Source organism: Aquarana catesbeiana, linkage group LG01 (assembly GCF_042186555.1).
Source record: "Aquarana catesbeiana isolate 2022-GZ linkage group LG01, ASM4218655v1, whole genome shotgun sequence".
NCBI classification, from domain to species: Eukaryota; Metazoa; Chordata; class Amphibia; order Anura; family Ranidae; genus Aquarana; species Aquarana catesbeiana.
The window spans coordinates 889776047-889798991 of record NC_133324.1 but is presented as its reverse complement, the minus strand read 5'-3'; positions in this window follow the sequence as shown (position 1 = coordinate 889798991).

Below are 22945 nucleotides of genomic sequence, written 5' to 3'. Positions count from 1 at the left end.
GAGCAGAGAGGGGCCTGTCATCCGCCGGCTCAGCGGAGATCAACGGAGAGATCTCCCGCTGAGTCGGCGGACCGAGGTGGACTCTGTGGAAGCGGAGTCCGCCTCGTGTAAATGAGGCCTTACGCAGATGAAACAGGCATAGTCAGTCCTACATGCTGTTCTGCAAAACAGCCAATGTGCCCTGTATTTAAAAAGGGAATCATTGGCGCCATTTAGGGCCTTTTCCTGCCCCGCTGCATCAGCATCGACATCAAAATGTCAGAGATCACGGTGGCGTGGCTGGATGTGCCACCATGCATGCGGCGCGGTAGTGGGAGAAAGAGCGATACGCCGCTCCCACCATCCCCTCCCACAGCACAACAGTACGCTTAACTCGAAGCCAGGAAGGGAGAGGGGAGGAGAGAGCCGTAAAGTCTGCCCAGCCCCACTAAGAGCCATTTCCCATAAAATGGGTCATGTGGCCAGCCAGCACATCATCTATTGGATACTATGCAGATTAAGACCTACAAATCTACACCTAAATAAACAAAACCCAATCACTAGGAGTGATGGACACTATTGACCCAAATAAAAGCTGATCAAACATAATCAATATTGCAAACGGAAGTGTATTATAAAAACGTTTTGAAAACATTTAAAATTTGTATTAGTTTTATATTAAACATTTTACGGATAAAAACAGTACTAAAAACTAAAACAAAATGTAAAAAAACACATTTTTGAGGCTTATACAAAATCACAATTAATACACAACACAAATAATACAAATCACAAATTAGCCTCGGTTCACACCAGAGGCGGCACGACTTGCAGGTCACCTCACCGAGGCGACCTGCACACGACTGCCCGGGCGACTTGCAAAACGACTTCTGTATAGAAGTCTATGCAAGTCGCCCCCAAAGTCGTACAGGAACCTTTTTCTAAGAACGGTTCCATTGTACTGAACGGGACGCTACTTGTCAGGCGACCTAGGTCGCCTGACAAGTCGTCCTAGTGTGAACCGAGCCTTACTGTAACATGGAATAAAACTTGGAACGTTCGTTAATTTTTGTCAACTTGAACCAGCACTTCCGCTAGACAATCTGCATCCAACTCCTGAACAAGAGGGATGAAATGATTTACTGACATAGAATACAGGGTGGATTGTTTTTGCACAGCAGATAAACAGTGCTCTTTTTTTTTAGCTCAAAATGGATTAATCCTTCTATGTTCTCCTTTTTCAGGTTGCATATCGTTTTGGAAAGAAACTCTAAGCTGCTTTCTTTAAAATTTTCGACTTGCAGTTCAGCTTCAATCAGCCGCATAAGGCAATGCATTACATTGAGATTTTCCCTGCTTCCGTATATTCCATGTTCTCCTCCTCTGTCTTTGCAAAAACATGGCAGAAAAAATTTGAATAACGTATAATAAAAATGTTTGCATTTCTTGACTAAATACAGGGGGTTCGTCCGGTTGGAAAAGCTTCACAAAGACTTGCTCCAATAAGGTCCATATATCTTTTCCATCTTCTGGAGACCATACTAAACCCTCTATACCCTCACTGTTGTCATCAAATGAAGAAGTCTTATATACACTGTCATACCTTCTGAACATTATCACAAACAATCATAATGAAGCACATCCTTTGCTGTAGGATGGCGTATTCCCTATATTTTTCTGTCCATATGTCGTTGACATTTTCATTCGATAAACAAGTTAATAGCAACCTGGCATTCTCACTTAATGTTGGCGTGTGACAATTTTGGAAAATGTAAAAATTCATATCTATTAGGGCGTCGTCTCTAGACAACTCATGGAAGAGATCTGATCTAGAAGCCAGATTGCCTATAAGGCCTCATGCATACTGGACGTTATAAAAACGCCAGTAGCTTTGCACTAAGCTTTTCAGCGTTTTTGCAGTAGCGTTTTTTTGTGCCTTTAGCAAGAAACCACCTCATTGCTATTAGTAACTCCCACTTTCCCACAATGCATCTCTGCACACAGGGCAGCCATCAGAAATTTTGGGGCCCCTTACACAGCTTTAGGCCTGGGCCCCCCCGGGCCCGGCTCCAACATTCCCCAGGGCGCGCGCCCACTGGTTGTCCCACCAAAACTGCCCACTGGCCATCCCACCGAGTCCTTCAGTGCACACCTTAATATATGAAAAGTGGATTACAAGTCATCAGTGCTTTCAATATTTAACAGCAAGAGATCACAACCCTCCCTTGGCCCTTATTTCCTCTGATACATGAATCAATCAATATAAAGGGAAAAAACTGCGCTAGTCCAATATACAACAAGGGTGGACGAAGCCCCAAAAAAGCTGCAATTAATGTGAAAAAACACAAACAAAATAAACAAGAAAAAATCGCGCTGAATAAAGTGCACAGTGAAATAAATGAATTAATTATATGAAAAAAGTCCCAATATTGCATAAACAATGCACATAATAATTCACTGATCGATTGAATCAGCATACATTGAACACCTTGTGAAATGAAGGCTTACCAGATAGCAAGCCAAAACGTGCAGGTGGCCGTAATCCCAGCCTGGGTTGTTTGATCTTAGAGATTGGACCAGGAACTATGAAATCCTCTCACAGCAGGTAATATAGGGTCCGTGGATAACGGTAGAAATCAAAAAATATAAGATAACATAGCGTGATACTGTAAAACTGTAGATAATGTACAATAAGTACAAATGCTCTAGATTCATGAACAAGAAGAGACAAACTGTCACCAATGTGAAAAGACCAAACTTGAGTGACCCATCACCACATAGAAGGCCTCCTTACCAAACGCTAGAGAAACCCAGCAGATATCTCTTTCAGGAAGGCAAGAAGTCAGCTGTGCTCAAACAAGCACTTGGATGTCAGACGCTGGTAACACTCACAGCGTGGACCAAAGGAACCGCCCGACCATGGATGCCAGTAGTATGTAACCCAAGGGAAGATATAGCGCACTATAGTGTTGTAATACCATCGATACTAATTTATTAAAAAAGGAAATACACTTACAAAAACTATAAAACTTCAAGCATAAAAACGTAAGCCGGCCGGCCAGATTCGAAAGCTCTCGTCCTTCTCGACGAGACAAGCGTGGTGACGTCAGCACGTACCTCCTCAGACGCATTTTGACATATCTAACATTCTCAATGGGGAACGGGCAGCGTGCTGAGTCACCACCTCTTATACAACAACACCTCGGTCTGAGTCACAAGTGCGAATCCATGGCCGCCATCTTTATCATTGGCGGCCCTCACTATGTGTTAAATTCACATCGAGACCAAAGGGAATGAATAGAGAACGGGCAACACACTAGGTTACCGCCTCCTCCAGAGCCCAGGACAGGATAGTGGTATGAAAACCACCATCTTTATCATGGGCAGCCCTTATTACAAAAATAAAAATAAAAACAAACATTAAAAACGAGACTATATAAGATAAAATATTCAAAAAGGAAAAACACCTTATATACGAATATATGAATAGATGAATGAAAAATTTGGAAATAGTACGGTAATCTGATAGTAATTAATTGAATACAGAGATACAAAAACCTTTATGCTATAAATGTGTATAAAAGATTGTATTACATCCTTATGACAATCTTAATTGCCAGAGATATGTGGAAAACACGAATATCAATAAATAATACCATATATTTATACATATTAGGTGAATGGATATTGAGAGGAGATTGGTGAAGTGAAAGGATAACTATATAGCAGTATCCAAAACATTTTTTATTATTAATTATAATAATAGTGAAAAAAAATTTCTAAAAATATTTGTAAAAAAAATTAACCACTTCAATACCACGGACATCATAATACGTCCTGGGCTTTGAGTGGGTATATCTGAATGATGCCTGTAGTTACAGACATCATTCAGATATTGCTGGTTTCAGCCGGCGAATCTCTACACCATAGGAACGATCATAGCGGCCAACCAACCCCCCCCCGCCTCCCTCCGGTGCTTGCTCCGACTCACCGCTACGAACGGTGAGGCAGAGAGTAGATCCGCCGGTGCCGGATGTAGATAATAGTGATTTCTGGCGGACCAGATGGTCCCCGGAGTCTCTATGATCGTCGGAGGCCGGGCGCGATGTTATGACGTCACGCCCGGCCTCTCCATTCAAAAAAACGGCGCCGCTTCGGCTGGGAAGCGGCGATCGTTTTATTTATTTTTTTTATTTCAGGCTTCCCAGCCTAGTGGTGAGATATGGGGTCTTATTGACCCCATATCTCACTATTAAGAGCACCTGACATATCGTATTGCTATTACAAGGGATGTTTACATTCCTTGTAATAGGAATAAAAGTGATCATTTTTTTTTTTTTTCAAAAAACTGTCAAAATAAAAAAAATAAAATATAATTAACAATAAAAGAAAAAAAAAATTTTTTTAAAGCGCCGCTGTCCCCGTGTGCTCGCATGCAGAAGCGAACGCATACGCAAGTCCCGCCCACATATGAAAACGGTGTTCAAACCACACATGTGAGGTATCGCCGCGAACATTGGAGCGAGAGCAATAATTTTGGCCCTAGACCTCCTCTGTAACTCAAAACATGTAACCAGTAAAAAAATTTCAAGCGTCGCCTATGGGGATTTTTAAGTACCGAACATTGGCGCCATTCCACGAGCGTGTGCAATTTTGAAGCGTGACATGTTAGGTATTTATTTACTCGGCGTAACTTCATCTTTCACAAAATGCAAAAACATTGGGCTAACTTTACTGTTTTGTTTTTTTTTAAACACAAAACAGTTTTTTCCCCCAAAAAAACGCGTTAGAAAAATTCCTGCGCAAATACTGTGTGAGATAAAAAGTTGCAACAACCGCCATTGTATTCTCTAGGGTCTTTGCTAAAAAAACATATATAATGTTTGGGGGTTCTATGTAATTTTCTAGTAAAAAAATTATGATTTTTACATGTAGGAGCAAAGTGTCAGAATTGGCCCGGTATTGAAGCGGTTAAATAAAATTGTGTATAAAAATTGTAATATAAAAAAGAAAAATATAATGAAAAATGGAAACCGATGTATGTGTACCCTGCATAATACTGGCAGCATTTGATCCTAAATAGGGGGGCAATTAGCAGAACCTCGCATAGGTGTCTCAGACCAGGTTTACATTCAGTCACAACTAAGAGTTATCAATGAAAGCATTCACGTCTACATCAATGTTAAGCCCAGAGGGCACATAAGTTCTAGCTTTATGTATCCATGACATTTCAAGTTTAGAAATCTCTCTCACGAGAGAGCTACCTCGCCAGTTAGGACTAAATTTATCTATACCCAAAAAGAGGGTATTGGAAGGATCTTTTTTATGTACTAACAAATAATGTTTTGATACTGAATGGTTTTTAAATCCAGATTTGACATTCGTGATATGCTCATTCAACCTGACCTGTAGGGGGCGTTTGGTCCACCCTATATACTGCAATCCACAAGGACACTGGAGTAGATATACCACACCAGTCGAGGAACTGTAATGAAATGTTTAATATCAAAACGTATTTGAGTAGTAGTAGATAGAAAATTAGTGGTTCTCCTATGGGTGGAAGCATTAAGTGAGCAGACTCTACACCTACGGCATTGGTATTAGCCTGTTAATTGATCAAAAAAACACATTTTTTGTAGGTGGATCGAGAATATTGGGGGCTATCCTATTCCTCAAAGAAGATGCCCCTCTAAAGACTACTTGAGGTTTTTCTGGTAAAATATTACGTAGCACACGGTCATTGCAGACAATGTGCCAATGTCTAGACACTATTTGTTTAATATTATTGTGCTGCAATGAATATGTAGTCAGGAATGGGACTGTTAGTGATAGTCTTTCTAAATTTGGGGGTGGCTTCTCAAGAAGGAGATCTGCCCTATTCAATCTTCTTACAGAATCCAACGCAGTCTTTAGGCTATCACTAGTATAGCCCTTCTCTAGAAAACTCTGAGTGAGGATCTCAGCTTGTTCCAAAAAGACCTCCTCATTGGAACAATTCCTCTTGAGCCTCATATACTGGCTCTTTGGTACTGATGCGAGCCAAGGCCTATGGTGGCAGCTATTAGGAATAAATGAGTTCCTGTCCATGGGCTTGAAATAGGTCAGAGTGTTGAGTTTACCTCCCTTGACCTTAATTTTCAAGTCCAAGAAATTAATCTCGGTTGCACCCATTTCATATTTCAGCTCAATACCTCTCTCGTTGTTATTAAGAAAGGTCATAAATGATTGAAGAGATTGAGCATCCCCCTCCCACAGGAGGAGGATGTCATCTATGTATCGAATCCACAAAGCCAACTGAGGTATGGCCTGGGCATAGATGACATCCTCCTCCCACCTGGCCATAAATAAGTTGGCCAGGCTAGGGGCTTATTTGGCCCCCATAGTGACCTACCTACTTTGTTTATAAAACTGATTACCAAACCAAAAGTAATTGTGAGTTGCTGCAAATTCTAATATATCAATCACAAAGGAGATCTGCTCAGGCCGTAAACCTGAGTCACAGATCAAAAACCCAGACAGCATCCAAACCCAAATCATGCGGTATTACAGTATATAGGGAGGTAACATCAGCTGTTGCCAGCAGCATCCCCGACCTCACACTTATACCAGACAAGATATTCAACACATGCCTAGAGTCCTTAACGAACGAAGGCATTTGGCGAACAAGGGGCTGCAGATAAAAATCAATATATCTGCCCACTCGAGACGTCAGTGAGTCAATACCACTCACAATTGGACGGGGGCAGACTGAATCCTTATGGATCTTGGGCAAATAATAAATCTTTAGAGTCCTAGGTGCTTTAGGTATCAAAATTAAAATTTCTTTTTTACACAAAATACCTGCTGCCAGCCCCCTATATACAATGCGTGATAAATCACGTTTGTATTGTGCTTTCGGATCTGAAGGTAGGGGGGTATAGGTATTGGTGTCTCCAAGCATCCTGTGCATTTCTGCCATATAATCCTTTTTATCGAGGACCACAATACCCCCCCCCGCCCCTGTCAGCTGGTCTAATCCCAAATCCTTATTACGACACAAAGAATCTAGACCCTCCTGCATGATCCTTGAGTTTCTAGCCTTCCTCACTTTAAGTGATTCCAAATCTCTTAACATCACGTCTCTGAAAACTTTCAGAGATGGAGCAAGAACTCCTGGGGGGTTAAATAATGAGGCATTAGCCAAACCTGAGTGGGAATAATCACTGTTTGACTGGCTGCTGACACTCGTGATGGGATTGACCGTTAGATATATCTTGATATTTAATTTTCTGACAAACTTGTGTATGTCCATGTAAGTCTGGAACTTATCCAGACTTCTTGGTGGTACAAACTTTAACCCTTTATCCAAAACCATTTTTTCAGAATTTGTAAGAATTTTAGTACTCAAATTAAAAGGAAAGACACTCCAGCTGTGTTTAAATATTTAAACCATTCCTCGAGGTCAGTTTCTCCCTTTTGAGGGGAGACTTCCCATCTCAGGCTCCTAGAGACCATTGAATTCTTAATATACGTCTGCAAGTAGGCTATATTACATTTGGTGTGGGTTTCTGATATCAACAGATTTTTTAACCTCGTAAATAGCCCACTCAGGTCCCCCTCATCCTCTCTGTAGAGCTCAAAAACGCCTTCTATATTAACTACCCTGGTAGCCCTAAATTCAAAAATCTCCATGATAAAGATTGACTTTAAATCTAGATAGATAATAGACAAGCTGCAGAGATAAATAACAATAGATATAAAGTGAAAAAATTGCGCTAGTCCAATATACAACAAGGGTGGACGAAGCCCCAAAAAAAGCTGCAATTAATGTGAAAAAACAAACAAAATAAACAAGAAAAAATCACGCTGAATAAAGTCCACAGTGAAATTAATTAATTATATGAAAAAAGTTCCAATATTGCATGAACAATGCACATAATAATTCGCTGATCTATTGAATCAGCTTACATTGAACACCTTGTGAAATGAAGGCTTACCGGATAGCAAGCCAAAACGTGCAGGTGGCCGTAACCCCAGCCTGGGAACTATGAAATCCTCTCACAGCAGGTAATATAGGGTCCGTGGATAGGCTTATACTCGAGTCAATAAGTTTTTTGTGGTAAAATTAGGTGCCTCGGCTTATATTCGGGTCAGCCTATACTCGAGTATATACGGTAGCTAAAGGGAAAGGTGAACCCGATGTGTAGTCCACTTTTTGAAACATAATTTTAGCTTGAATATGCCATTTGTTCCCATACAGGTTTTAGTCAAATAAGGTGATGTGTACAAGTGCAATGTATGAATATAATGGGTAAGCAAGCCCCATGAACTGGTGAATGCTACTGTATTGGTGGAACTCCAACAGAAGAGAATGAGCAGGATGATATAGACCAAAACTTCATGAATAAACTCAATTGTAACACTCCATTTGTAAATACTGAATGCAAGCTAGTCCAGGGGAGGAGTGGGCTAGCTTTGGTTGGCATGTCCACCATATATAAATATCTCAATAGATGCTCACTATGATGCCCCACTTACTCCCTCTTGCTGCAAACAGGTGTTATTACACATTAGTATTTGCGGATAGAAATAGAGACAGAGGTTCCCCTAATGAGCCTTCGGGGGACAGGCAAACATTGATGGCAGTGACTCCTATAGGTTCTGTGGTCCAGAGGAGGTGGTGAGATTTGGGTAACATTCTTCAATATATTTATTTTCCATATTCTCCAACTGCCTCCCTCTCACAGACATACAAAACAGAAGCACTGATATACACAAAGTCCCCTTTGAGCAAGGATCCACAGGTTTTAGAGCATGAAATGTTGCAGTATCTTCAATAAACATGAGCATTCATCAGCAGTCAGATAGAGGCACCAATATACACAAAGTTCCTTTAGACAAAGGTCCACATGTTTTACAGCATGAAAAGCAGCAGCATCTTCATTTAACATCAGCATTCACCAGCAGTCAACATAGCAGCAATGATTTAGCAGTAAAAAGGGTCGCTGGTTCAAATCCCAACCACGACACTACCTGCCTGGAGTTTGCATGTTCTCCCTGTGCTTGCGTAGGTTTCCTCCGGGTACTCCGGTTTCCTGACATGCTGGTAGGTTAATTGGCTTCTGTCTAAATTGGCCCTAATGTGTATGAATGTGAGTTAGGGACCTTAGATTGTAAGCTCCTTGAGGGTAGGGACCAATGTGAATGTACAATGTATATGTAAAGCGCTGCGTAAATTGGTGGCGCTATATAAGTACTTTAATAATAATAATATGGATTCATGAGTTAAACATCATCTTCCTAATTGGATAAGTGCATTCACCAGCAGCCATTTTAGCCAAGTTGTAACCATATAACATGCATCTATACTTATCAATGTCTGAGTGCTGTGGGTAGACTTGATGGGTGGATGAGCCCGACTGGTTTCGCTGGCTCAGACCAGCTGCTTTAGGAGGCAATAAAGAAACAAACAAACATGTAGCATGGTCTTCTAATATAACCAAAAAGATGGGCGCCAAACGTGCTAGGTACGTAATGATGTTATGATGCACAACCATAATGATGTCACACATCGCTGCCATCTAGTTTAACATCCAGAATTAAGAAAAAAGCCACTACGGTATATGTAAATGTGCAGCTCTCCCTGTAATCTTCGTAAAAGATACATTTAATTTGGCTCAAGTCTATGAAAAAAAAAAAAAAAAAAACAAGAACAAAGAGCCTTTTAGTTTAATCTTTTAGACAAAATATAAGGCCTTGTACCAAAATAGAGAAGTTACCAAAAACAACTGAAGTTCACACATTACAGTTATGCATTTGTTCAATGAATTGGCAAAATACTTAATTGTCTTGAGACCATCTCCTTATTTTAAGGCTTGCAAACTGTTCAATGAGATCCTTAAAATTCAGTTTACGTGCAAGCTCATGTTCAATGGAGAGAATTGCAAGGGTTTTCAGAAGTTGCTCACTCATTGTTGACCTCAGATAGTTTCTAATTAAAGATAACTTGCTAAATGCTCTCTCTCCTTCAGCAACAGAAAGTGGAATGGTGTTGAAAATTCTGAGAGCAACACATACTTCGCCAAATATTCCTTCTAGTTGTAGCTTGTATATGTTATTCAGCAAGTTAGGAGGAGCCAAGTCACTTGCAAATGTGGCATCATACACCTTGTGAAGATGTTGAGGTTCACCTACTAGAGCGTTTGTAAGATCTTCACAGTAGTAGGAAATCTGATTTTCTGCTGATTTTACCAATTCTTCCTCCGAAAGTGTTCTTAGTATCAAAATGGGAATAAACAGGCAGCAAAGCTTCTGCATGGATTGAAACCACTGGTTCAATACACTAATTATAGAATCAAGTGCCACAAAAAAAACACTGACCTTAAAATTCATTTCAGCTGCTTCTGGTTCTGTATGTATATCTGGCTGATGCTTTCTTGGCCTATTTATGCACCTTGGTGCTTTCAGAATTGTTGGTATTTGCATTTCATGAGCCACAAGTTTAGCTTCAGAAAGTAGATCTGTCCACCTGTTGCGGAGGGCCTGCATTTCCAGAGAAAGGGTCTTAAAGTGGATGTAAACCCAAATTTTTTTTCTTCTTTTTATGTCATAATGTAGAGTATAAGATTTCCTATCATTTAAGCCCAGTCTTGCCACAAAGAGTTAATCCAGCTCTGAGCAATCCTCTTTTATTGTTCAGTGAGATAAAACTTGACAAACAGTGAAAAACTTTGTCAAATCCTCCCCCTTGCTGTGAGTGACAGGTGATTTACATATCTCATACACTAGCCTAAGACATGCATTATTTTTTAATTCCCTCCCCCACTCCTTTCTTCAGCAGCTCTGCAAGTTGGCTGTTCCACACCTCAGCATTATTTGGCATGCTGAAGTCATGTGGTTACTTTCCTGTCTTTTCACTGGATGTTAGAGATCATAGCAGAAGTTCAGTGTAAGAAATACACAGGAGAAAATGCATATTGACAAGGGGAGTGTAGAGGTTGACGGGGAGTCTACTGACATCACGACTCCACCCACCGAGCTCCAGACAACAGACCCACCCACAGAATCTGCATTTTTTCGGGTCTCATAACAGACAGAGGGGAGACATTTGACAGGTAAAGATACATGCAGGAGGCATGTATATTATTATTATTATTATTATTATACAGGATTTATATAGCGCCAACAGTTTACGCAGCGCTTTACAATATAAAAGGGAGACAATACAGTTATAATACAATAAAATACAAGAGTATTAAGAGGGCCCTGCTCAGAAAAGCTTACAATCTAATAGGGTGGGGCAGGTGGTACAAAAGGTTGTAACTGTGGGGAATGAGCTGTTGGAAGTGGTAGGAGATTAGTTGGAGACATGATAGGCTTTCCTGAAGAGATGAGTTTCCAGGAATCGCCTGAAGGTAGCAAGAGTAGGGGATAGCCGGATAGATGGAGGTGGCGAGTTCCAGAGGATGTGAGAGGCTCTGGAGAAATCCTAGAGATGAGCATGGGAGGAGGAGATGAGAGAGCTTGAAAGCAGGAGGTCTTGAGAAGAGCGGAGAGGTCGATTTGGGTGATATTTGGAGACAAGATTGGTGATGTAGCTCGGGGCAGAGTTGTGAATGGCTTTGTATGTTGTGGTTAGTATTTTGAATTTAATTCGCTGGGTGATTGGGAGCCAGTGTAGGGATTGGAGTAGAGGGTTGGCAGACACTGAGCGGTTGGTAAGGTGGATAGGTCTGGCAGCAGCATTCATGATAGTCTGAAGAGGGGATAGCCTATGGAGAGGTAGGCCAATGAGAAGGGAGTTGCAATAGTCAAGGCGAGAGATAACAAGGGAGTGAATGAGGAGCTTGGTGGTTTCATCTGTTAAAAAGGGGTGAATTTTAGAGATGTTACGGAGGTGAATTCTACAAACTTTTGACAACGATTGGATTTGAGGCTGAAATGACAAGTCAGAGTCTAGGATTACACCTAGTACCCTGGCGTGTATATCCTTATAGATAACCCCTATGGCAGTAGTTTAGAAAGGATGACATTGGGTTTACATCCACTTTAATATTTTCTGCCCCTATTTCCAGTGAAACAGATCTGGCTTGGAGAATCTTATTTCTCTCTTCAAAACTCTGAAGAACTTTAATCCAGAATGTTGCCAGTATGCTTGCCTTAAATGATGAAAAATAATCCTTCAGACCCGCAGCTTAAGAATGAGCTTCACTTGAAAGTCTTCCAGATAAAATTACTTTCTCTAATGCTGCATACACACAAGCGGAATGTCCGAGACGGAGTCTTTTCATTATATAATCCGCTCGTGTGTAGGCCTCATAGGACCTTTTTTTTTTAAAATTCAAACGGACCTAGAAATAGAACATGTTCTAAATCTTTCCGCCGGAACCAGTTCCTATTGGGAAAACCACTCGTCTGTATGCTGTTCCGACGGACCAAAAACGACACATGCTCTGAAGCAAAGTAAGAGACGTAAGCTATTGGCTACTGGTTATTGAATGTCCCTTTTCTACACCCGTCGTATGTGCTGTACGTCACCGCGTTCTGGACGGTCGGACTTTAGTCGGACATTAGTTTGACCGTGTGCAGGCAAGACCGCTTGAATGGAATTCCGTCAGAGTTCCTTCAGAGAACCCTTCGGAGTTTAGTCCGACGGCAAAACCAGTCGTGTGTACGCAGCATTAGGCTTCAAGGATGCCTGGAAGCTTTAAATCAACTGGGCGAATAGCTTCCACCCTAGCACTCCTCCTGGTGTCACTCAAGGCATGCAGTGAGCTTCCAATTTCATCCTTCAGAATTTTCCACCTTTCTGGACTTCCACTAAACAGAACATACAGACGATTGACACATTCAAAAAAGGTGATCACGTCAGGGCAGCAAAATGCAGCATGAACACCAACAAGGATCATAGAATGTGAAGCGCAAGGAGAAAATACAGCTTTTGGATACTTCCTTTGTATGTGAGCTTTCACTCCTTTGTTTTTTCCAGACATATTTGCTCCATTATCAAATCCTTGACCTCTGCAATCAATCAGGTTAATTCCATGCTCCATTAGTCTCAATAACTATTTCTTCTCAGGTCTTTTGGGTAAAATCAAAAAACTCAATAAACCTTTCCTGCATATTCCAGTTTTCACTCACCGGATCTCGATGTAAATACCATAGAACAATTACATTCTGTTCTGTATGTGAAACATCTGGTGTGACATCACATATCACAGAGAAATAGAGTTCCTTCTCCCTTTCAGACAGAATAGTTTCCACAACACGATTCCCACATATATTTATAAATTCATTTTGGGTTGCCCAAGATAGATAATGGGCGTGAAGTTTTTCCCACTCTTTTGGCTTCTCTTCACCTTTTCAAGATGATCTTGAAGGAATGGATCATAATGTGATATCAATTCCAGTACACCAACGAAATTTCCATTGTGCAAATAGCCAATTCTTTTTTTTTTTTTTAATCAACAAAAGGATTTTATTAATGAAAAGGCACTACATGGTATATTATCAGGAGTATACACGTAATGTACAACAATGTTTGTTACAATCTAAACAAACAGGCTATATAATCTAAACAATCTATAAATATTTGAAAGTGCATACCCATTCTGTCAATGCCATATCATAAAGACCATTGTATGATACCCAGTGCCCTCTGTGCACCCCTAACCAAGGGGGGCGCAACAAACATAAAGAACGGGAAAAAGGAAAAATAATAACATAACATAAAACAAAAGCAAATAACTCTCTTTAGTCTCGCTGGTAATACGGGAACTATTAGGCGTGTACAGTTACTAGTAGGCATCCTCCACTGAGTCTTTTGCTCTGCCTTTTAGTTCCCAGGAGTTCCCATACTAAAGTAGCTATCCTAATAGCAATCTATCTAGTACCAGTTGTGGCGGTGCCACTTCTGGTGAGGCCAGCCAACATTGCCATATACCATAGAATTTGGTTGGTGATTTCCTATGTTGGTATGTATTTTTTTTCCCTAATAAGGGTGGTATTAACCTGCTGGATCCATTGTTTTATTGTAGGTGCAGTTGCCGAGAGCCACAGACGACCAATCAGTTTTCTAGCTATATATAGGAGTCTTGTGAGTGCAGGAGTGGAGATACCATCAATTGTTTTTTCAATAAGCTGAAGCCATTAATGAGGCCATTAAACTCTCTTACTGTATTTGAATCTATGTGTGTACATATATCAAGCGCTAGACATTTGCTGTCGCAAATGTATAAACTGGTCCTTGGGACACATAAAACAGTTCCCTTTTTCATTAGAGAATGGGAAGGGGGTTTAAAGCAGGGGCTCTCCGGGGCACAAATTAATAAGATTATTGACCTAACACACTCTACATCTATAAGTTCAAGGATTCAGGAGATGTCATATAAATTTCTAGCTAGGTGGTATCAGACTCCAGTAAGGCTGGCACAGTTGTACCCGACCGCAGATGCTAGGTGCTGGAGGGGGTGTGAGCAAAAGGGTACTTATCTCCATCTATGGTGGTCCTGTCCCAGGATTAAGGTATTTTGGGAAGAGATCACTCCATGGGTAGAGAGGTTGTCCTCTCGACCCATGAAATTAACGCCCTTAAATTTTCTATTCCATTGGACACCAAAGTCGATTAGATCATATAAGAAAAGTATTACTCCACATCTATTGAATGCAGCCAAATTGTTAATACCCAGGCTATGGAAACAGACTAGATGTCCAACTCTGTTGGACTGGAAGAGAGAGGTCAATTTAATAATGGAGGCTGAAAGATGGGTACATACAATTAAAGATAGAAAGGAAAAATTTAGGGTAATATGGGCAGGTTGGGAACAATGCTCTATGGAGGTAATGTAGAGTAATAATATATAAAGCCGCATGGTCTCTGTGCTCGGATGCGGTTGCCACCTCCCTATCCCCCCCTCTTTCTTACATTTTTCTAGGTGATATAGGTAGGGGGAAGGAGTGATGCACTTGATGTCGAGGAAGGTGGGATTAATAATGGGAAGAGGGGACAAAGCACATAGGGGGGAAGGGTAAAGGAAGGTGGAGGTGTATATTCACTATAGATAGGTTAGGGGTGGAGTATGGTATGGAGAAGCCTCGTAATTATTATTTTTTTTTTTCGTGTTTGTTTTTCTCTTTTTTGGGTGTTAAGAGTAATATAGACATGGCTCATAGAAGCCTGTTAATTTTTTTTTTTCTTTCTTTCTTAGTTTGGGTGAATTGGGAACACATTTAATATAATGTATTTGGAGGAGGGAGGAGGAGGAAGGGGGGAGAAGGGAGAGTCCCCCCCCCCCTTTTTTTTTTTCGGGGGGGATTGGGAAATGGATAAAGATGTGTTGACTCTTTGTGATAAATAGAAATATGTTATGCAGGTGGTTTTAATGGATATGTCAAATTTAATAAAAATTTAATAATTAAAAAAACAAAAGTGCTCAGCGTCATATCCAGGGGTTGTCTTTCGGAAATAGACATATGAGTGCTGCCAGCATTGCTGCAGAGGTTGAAGGGGTGGGGGGTTTAGCCTGTCAGTGCTCAGACCATACGCCACACACTGCATCAAATTGGTCTGCATGGCTGTCATCCCAGAAGGAAGCCTCTTCTAAAGATGATACACAAGAAAGCCCACAAACAGTTTGCTGAAAACAAGCAGACTAAGGACATGGATTACTGGAACCATGTCCTGTGGTCTGATGAGACCAAGATAAACTTATTTGGTTCAGATGATGTCAGTCGTTTGTGGTGTCAACCATGTGAGGAGTACAAAGACAAGTGTGTCTTGCCTACAGTCAAGCATGGTGGTGGGAGTGTCATGGTCTGGGGCTGCATGAGTACTGCCAGCACTGGGGAGCTACAGTTCATCAAGAAAACCATGAATGCCAACATTTACTGTGACATTCTGAAGCAGAGCATAATCCCCTCCCTTCTGAGACTGGGCCGCAGGGCAGTATTCCAACATAAGGACCACAAACACACCTCCAAGATGACCACTGCCTTGCTAAAGAAGCTGAGGGTAAAGGTGATAGACTGGCCAAACATGTCTCCAAAGCTAAAGGAGAAAATGTAGATAATTGCCTCACATCCAATATAAATATTGGCACCACATCCCTGAAATATACAATATAAAGAACATAAAGGGAACTGGGATTTTAAAGGTGCAATGGGTGACACAAAATTTATGTAAAAAATTCACATTTTATTTAGAAAAATTGATAAAAACATATCTGTAAAAAAGAGTTTACATTCAATGTAACAATACAATCTTAAATAGTGCAACCGAAGGATTTGTTTCTCAACATGTTTCACCACGTTCCCTGGCTTCTTCAGGAGAGTAATATCTATCAGGCACTGAAGAAAAATAATACAAAAATTACACAATGAACATTAACAATATATAGAACAGTCAAAAAATCAATATGAGTGTAAATCAAGAATACCACATATCCGATCTGCCAATGCAATACTTCAGCCAAAGAGGGATTTATTTACCTGTATGTAGGGCTTTCAAAAAATTGAATAATGAATTGAATATAAACTATAATATTTGAACCACTTAAATCAGGAAGCAAACCCAGCCAAAGGATCATCTGATGACCACAGAGAGTAAGTAAGATCGCTTTTTAACTGGTGGAAGAGGTCCTAGAATAGGGATGGAAAAAGGAATAAAGAAATGTTCATTGTTGCAATCTTTGATTTTTAAATCTTTTAATTCTTTATTTTTATTTTTTACTTTTTTATTTTTATTGAAAAAAAAGGGATCTGTACCTGTGATAAAGGACTGATTTTGAACCAAAAGTCCAAGCTACTTTGCTACATAGTGTCTTTCCCAAAGCAGAGCCCCAAGAGGGGAAGAGACAGCAAAAAACCTAAAAAACAAAAAAATTTGAAATCAATTAAGAGACCCTGGACCAAAGGAAGGGTCCCTCAATGACTAGCCTAGTATTTTCTCAAAATGGCATAAATACCTGGGTCAAATGGTGTGTGAAGAAAATAACATCCTCCTTCTCTCAGGCTGGATCTCTATTGAACCACCACCAGAGTGCTTAAATACCCTCCCCCTCTCCAAATTTGGTGCCAAAAACTAGGGGAGGGGCGGACGCTGTAGGGGCATCTGTCCATGGGCAGTAATACCGGAAGTAACACTTCTGGCTGAATCAGGAAAAGATATAAATCAATCAGATCAGTATAGTCAATGGTGCAAGGCACACCGGAAGTGACACTAGGTGGCGCATGGAAGTTATGAAACATCACCTCTAAGGACTGTAAGCAGTGATGTAAATGACAGTAAAGGCCAAAAAAGGCATAAAAAATAATATATATAAATCCATTAATAAAAAGGAAGTGTAACCAGAAAAGAAGGAAAAATGACTGCAGCCATTTATGTGGACAAAGTCCAAATAAAGGTTAGGGAAAGACGCAATTGGCGCCAGCCAGTGGAAACAAGCTTACCACTGGGATTGGCGCCCTGGGCGTCCTTATGGTCACCTCATCCTGGTAGGTGCTTCCTTATTATGAAACATAATTCAAATTCTAGGACTCTTAGGGAGAAAAAAAAATTTTTACTTAAAAGATAAAATTATTTTTCTCCCTTTCTTCTATTTCTGTTTATATAATCAAAATTTATTAATGGATGAAATCTACATAACTCGAAAGTTATCAAAAATCCCAATGGCCAGAAATAAAGTCAAGGCAGTTCAGATAGGGTGTACATAGGAGCCTAAAAGAGGGACCCAACACATATCAAATAACAGTGGAAACCAAAAAATAACCACTTAAAGGAGCAACTGAAGAAATGGCCAGACAAAATCCCTAAAGGAAAGGTTTGAAGCTAATGGATTCATTGACCCGGGGAGACAAGGTGTCAGCCAAGGAGTGGATCCACCTCGTCTCCTTCTGCAAAAGAATCCTATCCACATCTCCCCCTCTCTCATGAGTAGGTATGAATTCCAGGGCAATAAAATTCATCTTTGTTAGATCAAATGAATGGTATAGACCCATGTGTCGACTAATGGGTGTTTCCATCTTTTTCTTTTGGACAAGGGACACATGGTCCCTAATCCTGTGGAAAAAGGGTCTCTTAGTTTTCCCTATATAAAAAGCCTTACAGGTGCACCTCATATAGTAGACCACCCCAATGGATTGGCAGTTAGCAAAGAAATTGGGTTGGTACAAAGTTCCATTTGGAAGGATTATCTCTTCTGAATCTAAAATATAACTGCAAAAATCGCACCTGCCACACGGGGCAGTGCCTTTCCGAATATCTCTCCCTGATCTCTGTGTCAAGTGGCTATGGACCAATTGATCCTCTAAAGACCTGGACCGTCTATAAGTAATAGAAGGGATTGGTTTGACATACTTGGAGATTACTTAGTCATTGGATAATATTGGCCAGTATTTCTGGATAATTTCATGGACTTTTTTATTTTGTTTGGAATATGTTGTTATCAGCCGTACCTGCTGGTCCGATATTCGGGGTTTTGATGAATGAATTAATTCAGTTCGACTATATACTTTGGCCCTATGATATGCCTTTTTGAGAGTGGAGCAACTGTAGCCCCTATCCAACAGGCGTAACTGTAAGGCCCATGCTTCCTTTTCAAAGTCCTGGTCACGACTGCAATTTCTCCTTATTCGTAGATATTGACTATAAGGAATGCTCGCCACCAAAGACTTGGGGTGGGAGCTGGCCACGTATAAGATGGTATTTCCTGCTGAGGACTTCCTAAATAGGGAGCTACCAAGTGTGTCGTCTGAATTGAGATAGATAGAAATATCCAAGAAATTAATCATATTTTGATTGTAAGTCATAGTAAATTTAAGATTATATGAATTGGCCTTGAGTTTGTCCAAAAAAAGTTCCTCCTTGGAACCAGTCCACACCACAAAAATGTTGTCGATGAATCGACGCCAAATCAAAACATTGTTGAAAAATTGACAAGTCATTTGAGGAGAAAATCTCACGCTCCTTTGGCGTACGATGGGGCACATTTAGTCCCCATCGCAACACCCTGCACCTGGAGGTAGTGGGAGCGGTCGAAGAGAAAATTGTTATTAGTTAGAATAAAAAGTAAGAGATCCAAGATGGCCCTGGGACCCCTTTCTGATAGGAAGCCCTCCACAACCCCAATCCCCCGCTCGTGGGGGATGGAGTTGTAGAGGGCCTCCACATCAATAGCGACCAATAAAGAACCCGGTGGTACACAAATACCATCCAGGAATCTCAGGAGGTCAGCAGTATCCTGTATATATGAGCTGAGCGAACCGACATGTGGTCGCAAATAGTTGTCCACAAGTTTGCTTGCGGGCTCGGTTAAACACCCATTGCCCGAGACTATCGGGCGGCCAGCGGGAGATTTAAGATGCTTGTGGACTTTGGGCAAGGCGTATAGGGTAGGGGTTCTAGGAGTTTCAACAATCAAGAAATCAAATGTCTTCTTGTCAATTAGGTCATTATGGAATGCACAACTGACAAGGATTTTGAACTTCGTCTCTGCATATTTGACTTGAAATGAGGGAACGGGCCGATACCAACTGCGATTCCGCAAGAGATCCAGAAACATTTTTTTGTAAAAATCCCTATTCATAACTACTATATTCCCCCCTTTATCCGAGGGTTTGATGACAATATGATCATTATGTTTTAAGGAGGATAAAGCTCTGCGAAAGGCAGGAGCGACCAGTAGATCGTTGCCAATCTGTGGCCTGGATCTCTTTGGTAACCTGTTGGGTAAAGGCGCAGATGCTTGGATTGCCCTGTAGGGCAGGAAAGGAAGTAGATTTTGGTGTGTAAAAATTGGGTGGAGGCAAAATCCTCTAAGGTGGGGGGTCAGAAGAGAGATTTACAGTTGGCTCCTCCAGAGGGTCATCAAATGAATTGCCTTCCTCCCATAATTCCATCAAGTCCTGTAATGCCTTTACTTCATCAATGGTTTTATTCATCCAAAGACTCTCCGGATTGACATCTGAGCAACTGGGGTCCTTGTTGAATATAGCCTTGAACATTAATTTTCTGGTGAAAAGATGCACATCTTTTATAGTTTCAAAGATATCCACCTCCTGGTCAGGACAGAAGGTCAGGCCCAGGCTGAGAACCCGGACCTGATCCTCTGTCAGAGTACAGGAGGATAGATTAATTACTTGCAAATCGTCGAGGCTGTCCCCTTGAGTGTTGGGGGGTGCATTGGAAACCTTTTTGGTATTTTACAAATTTGGTGTCAGTGAAAAGATTGGTGCCGTAAGAAGATCCCCAAGATTGGGGAATCCTTGTGAGTCCCCCAAAGGGGTATTAACTGATGGGTGGCTTACCTTAGGTATAGCTCCCAATTGTGATCCAGAACCTGAAGAGTTAGAATGATCATCACCGAAAGAATTAGAAGGATAAGAAGGTGTATTTTTAGTTTGTGAGCGGAGCCCGGAACGAGTGATGTCCTGCGGGGTGCGTTTAGCACCCGAGACGGTTGATGCTGACCTATCAAATTTGCGCTTCTGCGTGCCAGATGATATATTGGAGTTGGCACCTGCTAAGGATGAGAAAGAAATGGAAGATTCGTCAGTCACTTGGATCATGAGCAGAGTTATGTCCACGAGAGGAAGGTGGAGGAGTGCAAGGTCTCTAACATCCACCGGTATCCGTGATGTCATCATGGAGGAGTGGAAGAGTATTCCAGTTGCAACCTGTGAAGCTCTGGTGAACTCCATGCCCACGAGGGTTAAGACAGTGCTGAAAAATAATGGTGGCCACACAAAATATTGACACTTTGGGCCCAATTGAGATTTTCACTTAGGGGTGTACTTACTTTAGTTGCCAGTGGTTTAGACATTAATGGCTGTGTGTTGAGTTATTTTTAGGGGACAGCAAATGTACACTGTTATACAAGCTGTACACTCACTACTTTAAATTGTAGCAAAATGTCATTTCTTCAGTGTTGTCACATGAAAAGATAAAATAAAATATTTACAAAAATGTGAGGGGTGTACTCACTTTTGTGAGATACTGTGTGTGTGTGTGTGTGTATATATATATATATATGTGTGTGTGTATATATATATATATATATATATATATATATATATATATATATATATATATATATATATATATATATATATATATATACATAATATATATATTATATAATATATAAATATATATATTCCTGTATGTAAGATTTAAAATAATTATGCTATGGTAGACATTCAGTAACGACAGGCCCATGAATGTGGTGTAAGTGGGCGCATCCCTGGGCTCACAGTTTGTCCACACTCCAGGGGTCCGGACAAAGCTAAACCCCCCCAGAGGGGATCCAACGCAGGCCCATGGATACAAATCACCATGCTGCAATGGCTATGCTTTACCTTGGATGCAATGAGTAGAGCATGTAGGGACGTTCCTCTATCCGGTGTCTTCACTGGACAAATGCCTAGCCTCCTTTCCAATGCAGTGCACTTAAATATGCCTCCCCCATCACCAAATGCCGCCTAGTAGGCGGCAGCTGTGTATGGCCAGGGGAGGAAGAAGCAGGTGTTCCCATCCTGGCCCCATGGTGCGAAAATCGTGTCAGCACGCCGGAATGGCGTTACACGCATACACCCCGTCAACACGAAAAGCTCCCCAGCGGGCTGAGATTGCCCACTGGAGTAACAATATTTAGGCCAGGCGAGATGGAAAGATCCATGATGATCAACACTGGCCTCGGCGCCGACACGGGCAATATCCCAGATGGCTTACCATGCCGGTCTATCCACTGTCACCTCCCATAAGGGACCCACCAGGGTGGCATATATCAATAAAGTTTATACTAGTAAGCAAATGTAGGCAACCTCAAAAAGGTTTGAAGCATATAGCCTCATTGAGTCCTGGGCGTAAGGTAGACCTAAGATTCCTCTAGTGTCTCCAGGGACCGAGAAGCCTCTCTCTGCAGGGAAGAAATGCAGGAAACATACTCCCCTCTGATCCAAGACTTAAATCTATCCCAAAGGATTGTAGCAGTAGCGGAATCCCCATTTAAGACCCAGTAATTACAAATAGCTTCCAACATTGGCTCCTGTATTCTATCATCAAGTGCCCAGAACCTGGACAGACGCCACAGCCGCAGGCCAGGGAACTTGGTTAGAGAGATAGTGAGGCTAAGGGGGGCATGGTCAGAGATTCCTCTGGGCAGGTGCCTGGCCTTCCAGCGTAGTGCACCAAGGGAGGCATAGACCAGATCTATGTGAGATAGGGTTCTGTATGTGGCAGGTGTATTCCCTATGAGGATGGAAATGCCTCCAGACATCCATCAATGCGAATGTAGTTGCCCAGTGCTGTAGATATAAGGAGGGGTGGGCCACGGGTCGCAGTCTGTCCAGGCCCTGTGAGGGCACCAGGTTAAAGTCCCCAAACAGAAAAACTGCCTGTGTCATAGCCCATCACTATTTGCATTATATCATACAGAATCTGTACATTAGCAGGAGGAGGCAGGTATAGGCCCACCAACAACAAACGTTTATCATATACAAGAGCATGCAAGAGCTCTTGGGTCCGTACGCACATCCAGAACGTGAAATGGAAGGGACCTACGGATCAGTATACTGACTCCCCTAGCATAATTCGAGTATGTGGAGTGATAGTGGACCCACGCCCTCCGGAGACCAAGGATCTTGGATCCGATCAAGTGAGTCTCCTGTAGAATACATATGTGTGGGGTAGATTTCTGTAGGAATTTAAAAACCAGGGACCGCTTAGTAGCTGAATTTAGACCCCTGACATTCCAGGAGGTTATGAATATGTGAGTCATTGATACTGATTGGAGATAAATGGACAGGATCTGTAGACGCTTGTTTCCTGGCAGTCGAGACCCAGGGGACAGAAAACCGGCCCAGCATGCTCCTGCTGCTCCGCACATTGATCAGACAAACATCTTAGGGAAAAGCACCATGTCAGTTAATTCAGTAAAAGAAATTGAAAGGAACATGGGAGACAACAGGTCTCCAACAGGAATAAAGCAACACC